Genomic DNA, 6442 nt, shown 5'->3' with positions numbered 1-6442 from the left:
ATATATATATATCGTGTTAGTGGTTCTCAAGTAAACGACCCTCAAAGTACAATTGAGGTTTCTACATAATTTCCGTTTCCGATGAGAACAGAAGGATCTTATTGAGCTTGCCATAATTTGCAGTGCCTTTATTAGCGAAATAAATATAGTAAGATGAGCATAACCAGAAGCATTTATATGTTTTAAAATTACATATACTTTTAAAAACTGCAAAACAGCTAGTCTTTTTTTTTTAATATAACGGAAGAATATAACAACAACAAAAAATAGTTACCTTAATGGCATACGTACCAATAGTTGATTACTTGCGTTTCTTTGTTGAACACAAAGCTGCACAGTAGGCTATCCGTACTCTGCCCACCGCAGGTATCAAAATTTTATTTAATTGTTATTTATGTATATCATAAGGTGTCGCTACGATACATGTCTAGAAAACATTTCACAGAAAATGTTGGCAAAATCTCGCTGGTATCTACTTGTTCTGTATAAAAAAATAAATTAATAAACAACAAAAAATGAGGAAATTGTTTGCTAAAATAACATTTGTTGTCAACGAAGATGATAACTTCCTAATAATGAACAATTAAAAACTAACAAAACCAAACTATTATCTCAGAAAAGATTGTTATTTGAATATAAAATGCTCTTTCGATATTCGTTAGTTTTAATGTAAAGCTACACAAGGTTATCTGCACCTCCACCTACCACGAGAAAAAGAATAATCAAGTACTATTTTTGTTTTATTTCCAAAATAAATTCATTCATTTTAACTTTGATCTTATAAAGAATTTCTATCTTGAAGTTAAATGGATCATGTTTTACGTTATTTATAAGGAAGACCTGGAAGTATTTTTCCAGATAAATTGAAAATTTTGGTTCTATGGAGTTGTTGTAATCCATTGACGGATAGTTTTAGTAAGTGCTGATGTAACCTATAAGAAACATTTTAACTTAGCCATTCCGGATAGCATATTCTAGAGAGTTTGTGACGTTCACATATAGATAAAATCCTATTTTGAAAACAATACTTTGAGTAGCTTTTCAGCTACGGAAGAACGGCCTAGTTTTAAGTACAAACTTTTAGCTCATAACTCCGTCAATCTCTTAACCGATTTGAGATCTAATTACAATTTTTTTACTCAGGAGGTCAAACCCTTTCGATTGATGTATTTGACCGCGCCCAAGGTCTCATAGATGAATTCATTCTAATCCTGCCTAAAAAATAAATAAATAAATTCAATTTGAGGGTAGGCTGGTATATATCCTGTTGAGCAATAAAATCGAATCGAGTATATGTATTGCTAACGCACAAAAATATAGCTAATAGAAGGGAAAACAAAGGTATCAGAGTTTAATATACTCTAATCCTATGTAAAAGAATTAAATGCGGCGGTTATTGACTATTCCTTTTTTTTTTCTTTTTGGTAATTTGTAATTGTAGCGCCATCTAGCGAAAAATGGAAACCATTTGGCTTCCGCAAATTATCCTATAGTTAAACAAAAAATAAAAAAGAACTTTTGGTTTGGTATGACAAAGGAGTCATCAGTTCAAAGTTTCAAAATCACTCAATAACAAGTAGGACGAGGTATTAGATATATTTAATTTCATCTTTAGAAATACAGATTCAATTAAAAAGTACAAAACAGAAGACATTTTGATGTCTTCAACTGACAGATGTAATGTGCAAGGCCATCCTTTTTGAAGATGTCGCGTTATAGTGTTTCGTATTTGGTAAAGTAAATGTCACATGTACTAATCGTGTTATTTTGGTATTCTTCCATTTCTATAAATTTATGTAGTTTACCGATAGGAATTTGAGAGAGTGTTTGTTTACAGTAAAACCACATGGGATATCCGCTATGCCCATTATGAGGAATCGAACCCCTGTAAATCCGAAGACTTACTGCTGTCCCGCCGAATTTGAGAGTGAAATTACAGAAGCGTATATAACAATGTCAAACACATTATAATTGTTATATCCAATGCCGACAAGGCCTATCACTAAACACCAAGGCTCGTTAGGCCTGTTGGGAAAAAGCAGACACAGTAGTAGTTGAGACACTATCTTTATATTAAGAAATTGCATGAACAACTGTTATGGTGTGAACTAGATTAAGTTAGTGAATTGTAATTATCTCATACAAATCAGAATTAGGGTAAGGATTAATAAAACAATACTACTTGTTTATGTTAACACCAATTATTTAATATTATTACGTTTCCGTTTGTTAATTAATTTTCCGTAACTTAGTTCCGACGAAACTTTAGTGACACAAGTCCTTTCTTAAATAAAACTGGTTTATTCTTTCTGAATATTACTTTACCGATACACTCAACTTCAACAGTTGCGTTATAACAAACTATAATTCACGTATCACGAGCTAGACTTCAACAATACGTCTCTCTCTGACTGCAGTTCAATTACTCATTACCTACACACACACACACACATTATTGTCCCGTCACGTTGTCACCCTCTTATATATATATATATATATATGCCAAACTACCCTATATCTAGTAATCTCCCGACAATTCACGAAGCTACAAGATATTTCCAGAAAGCAGGGGGCGCGACACTAGTCACGTGACCTCGCTGACGCAACAATATTACCAGCATGCTCATTTTATTGTTCCTAGAGCTGATAAGGCAATTACAGCGCCAACAGGAGAAGACTATCAGAGATTCTAAAAAAAATACGAGCGGAAGTAAAGGAGAATGTTTAAAAATATGTCAACCACAACATATCTGATATATCCAATGTCCACAATGCCTCTTGTCAAATATCACGGCTCATCAGTCCGGCTAGGATCACGATAGATATAGCAGTGACTGATATTAGCCATAAGCATGATCAGTGTTTAAGCCAAGCCAGAAGAGTTTACAACAAACAAAAAATGTGTGCGATTCTCGCAAGTACTTTAGGCTACATAAAGCGATCTAAAGATATAGAAGATTCAAGGTCATTATTCAGATTAAAATAGGTTTATTGATGCCTCTGTTAGAAAGTTATACCAGTGTAAGATAAGCCTAACGTTCGCGAAGGACGACGGTTCTCTATCTGTAGTGCGCTGGCTCCCGTCACTTAGGTTAGTGCGGGAAAAGGTTGCGGAAGTTGCAGCATAGTGTCTAAATCTCACTGTGGTTCACCAAAATGAAAAGAAAAAAAAATCAGGTGGTCAGCGAAAAAAAAAACCGTTAGAGAAACACTAGTAAACTGAATACTGTTAGCACCACAGACGAAGTGAAACCCGAGCACATACGAGTATTGTCTTTTGAAATTGAAGCAAATTAGGTATAACTGTAGTTTAAATTATTTTTGAATTCATTCAATAAATCAATGTAGGCTTTATCAGAAGCACCACTTAAACAAACAAGGTGTTTTCCATTATACTGCCTACTGGAAGTTTCAGTTGTGTAGAGGTCTGTTTCACCCAATATCATTAATTTTTATTTATTTTGTCGCAGGATGATGGTAGCTCAAGCACTGCTCTTTTTTTGTTTTTTTCAAACGTGAATATTTAATTCTCAATTCTGTTGAGCATCAGATTTTTATTAAAAAAAATAGAGTCACTGTAATCTCAAGGTATTTACATGATTTGGTTACTTCTCAGTTCTATAGTTGGTTATGATTTTTCTAGGTAGTTTAATTGAAATGGTTGAACTTTATGTTTGTGGTAATTACAATGTATTACAAACCAAACCTAATTTCTGTTTTATCGTAATTTGTTGAGTTTTCTACATGCAACTCTTTATCTAAAGAGCAATAGTATATTTATTGTTAGTTATTAGAAAATATTACAGGGCAGTTCTATACTTTCTTAAAGTGTAGTTCTGATATGTTTTAACCTGTTCTTTTGGAAGATTATCTCCCTCACACACAGTTTCAAATGTTGAATTTCCTAATAGGATTCTTAAATAGCTGTTGTTACTTAATATTTTTTTTTGTATATCTCTGTTTCCTATTCCTGTTATTTTCTCATCCAACACTTGATACCAAATAACACTACCAGGCTTAATCTCTGTACATACCAGTACACTCACTTATGGGCCTATCTCAACTAAAAACAATAGTTATAGTATTTGTTAGTGATCGTTCTGGAACAAATGGAGAAAGGCACATCATAGTAAAAATTTATACACATACCCCATTCCACCACGGTATATCAAACAATAATTAAAATATTTTTATTGAAAACATACCTTCCAAACTCTTAGGCTTTGCCCTTCGTAACCTAGCTACCAGTTTTAAAATGCTTCAAACCAACAGCATGTGCCACATCATGAGGTATGCTACTTAAGTTTATAATTCTAACTGACAAATACTTTAGTCATAAATAAAATTTGTATAGACTTTTTCAGCTTTACATTTTAGTTTTAGCTTATAAGCTTGAGAATTTTAAGTTCAGTATCAGCTGATATAAATGCTAAATTTGACTTTGTAACTTAGCCTACTTGAAACAAACTAAGTATCAAACACTACTGAAGTTGTTTATAAACATTCAACTGAGACCTATCTGCAAGGGATTAATAAATTACAAGTTTGTATTAATATACTCATTCAACATGGGAGAAACTAAAGCTAAAGCACACCATTCTTTTTAACATACCATTTAATTATGTGATATCCGAACAGGTAATGAAATGTTTTTTCTTCTTCTAAGTAATCATTTCTAGCCCTATTTTTCAAGAAATTATACTGCCCAGTTACAGACAGGTTATACATTTTTCATTGCTTTAAAAACACCTGAAACATATCCTCCCAAATTCATGTTCAAAATAAAACAACTTCAAGTGCTAACATTTTAAAGACCAGTAATCATTCTACTAATTTCTAGTAAATCCTTTGAACCTAAAAAAATCAATATTCTGAATTGATCAAAATTTTCTACAATAAGAATTAAGGAGTAGCCTCTCCATTTTTAAAATGAGATACTAAAAAAAAAAAAAAAAGGTTAAGTTTTCCTTCAATTTTAATACAAACTACATGTGACAATTTGCAAAAAAGTTTAAGTCTTACAAATACTCACACCCAAATTTTGACTTGCTCAATAACCAGTTTATTACCAATCACATACTAATATCTTTACAGTATCTTGTACGTTACCTTTCACTTATAACTTATTTTCTAAGTACATGACCACTGAAAAGTTTAAGTTACTTCCATGCTGAAGAATCACTAACCGATTAGCTCGTTATCAGTACTGTACAAATGTATATAACCATTCATAGCATGGGAAGCTGCTTGACTTTATAACATTTTATGGTGAGCAGAACCTTGTACTTTTGCGACCTCCTGGGGTTTCTTTGTATCAAGGTGTTAATTTAGTATAAGTAAGCTACGACATCCTCTAGTTGTGCAAAACTACTACTTTTTAGATTTGAACCTGTCAAACATTTTCAAAAATATCTAAGTATAAAAAAAAAGCATCACATTTTACATGTGCAAGGCTCAGTTATATGGAGTCAACTACAATTTAGCCATTTAAGTCTTGTAAACCCCTTTTCTTACCTAGCGACATGAAAAAATAATTACATTACACTCTTATTTTTTCCAAGTAATACATGTTTACAAGTACTGAGCAAACACACCAATCCAAATTCACAACACAAGTGAAATCATAAAATTTTTTGACCCATGGTTACACCTGGTTTTCAGAGCCACATTTCATTTTTACAGGTAGCATTAAGATTTGAATAGATACGCCATTCAATTTCTGGTTAAAGTGTTTTAAGAATTATGATCAAAACCTGAAAACTAAACTAGGTTTTAACATTTTAGAACAAGATGGCAAATATCTCTTGCTATACCTAAAAGTTGGAAAAGGTAGATTATGAGAATCAACACCAGAGAAACATTTCCTTATGTTTCAGAGTTCATAATGTATGCATGTTTTTTTTTATCGTGTTAGTTTCCACATGCGTTCGTCTTTAAATAAATAAAATAATCACAGTACATTAGTATACCAGAAGCTTGTATTCATATGGAGTTGTATCATAGAACATCAAATGCATACTTATATGTAAATTTTAATATTAAAATTATATTATGTATAATTATCTGAATTCTGCATATGTAACCAGGAGAATTGAGAGTCAGCATGGGCCCCCCCATTCTTCTTTCAACATTTTTAAGAACTTATTAAAAAGAAGATCCTAAATTAGAACAGCAACGAGCAAATAAACAAGGCAAAATCATAGCAAAAGCTGTTTTTAGCTCACAGTATAAGCATAAAAATGTTAATAAAGTAACAACAAATATCGATTAAATATATAAAAGTAACAAATATTCATTAACATAACATTTTGGGACAACATGTGACCTATTGGTCCATCTCAGCTGTTCCATCCTCTAAACTAAATAAAAAATGATTAAAAAAAATAAATCTTGAAGCCGGCCCTTTTTATTCATATACTTAAAGCTTTTTCTTAAACTCACT

At 31.9% G+C, this 6442-nt stretch overlaps 1 protein-coding gene across 10 annotated transcripts in view; it reads right to left on the bottom strand.

The window, feature by feature from the left end:
• LOC106459206 (NGFI-A-binding protein 1-like) overlaps window positions 1-6442 on the bottom strand; it is a 182549-nt gene that overhangs the window by 172917 nt on the left and 3190 nt on the right. The window contains exon 1 of one of the 10 annotated variants that reach the window (XM_022385646.1): window positions 292-351. The exons of the other annotated variants lie outside the window; for them this stretch is intronic. The gene's annotated coding sequence lies outside the window, so the exon portion shown is untranslated. Of the gene's footprint in view, window positions 1-291; window positions 352-6442 lie in introns of those variants that run through there. 10 annotated transcript variants of the gene reach the window in all.

Source organism: Limulus polyphemus, unplaced genomic scaffold, assembly GCF_000517525.1.
Source record: "Limulus polyphemus unplaced genomic scaffold, Limulus_polyphemus-2.1.2 Scaffold575, whole genome shotgun sequence".
Lineage (NCBI taxonomy): Eukaryota > Metazoa > Arthropoda > Merostomata > Xiphosura > Limulidae > Limulus > Limulus polyphemus.
Note: the sequence above shows the minus strand (reverse complement) of the source record. Positions and strands in the feature narration are given on the sequence as shown.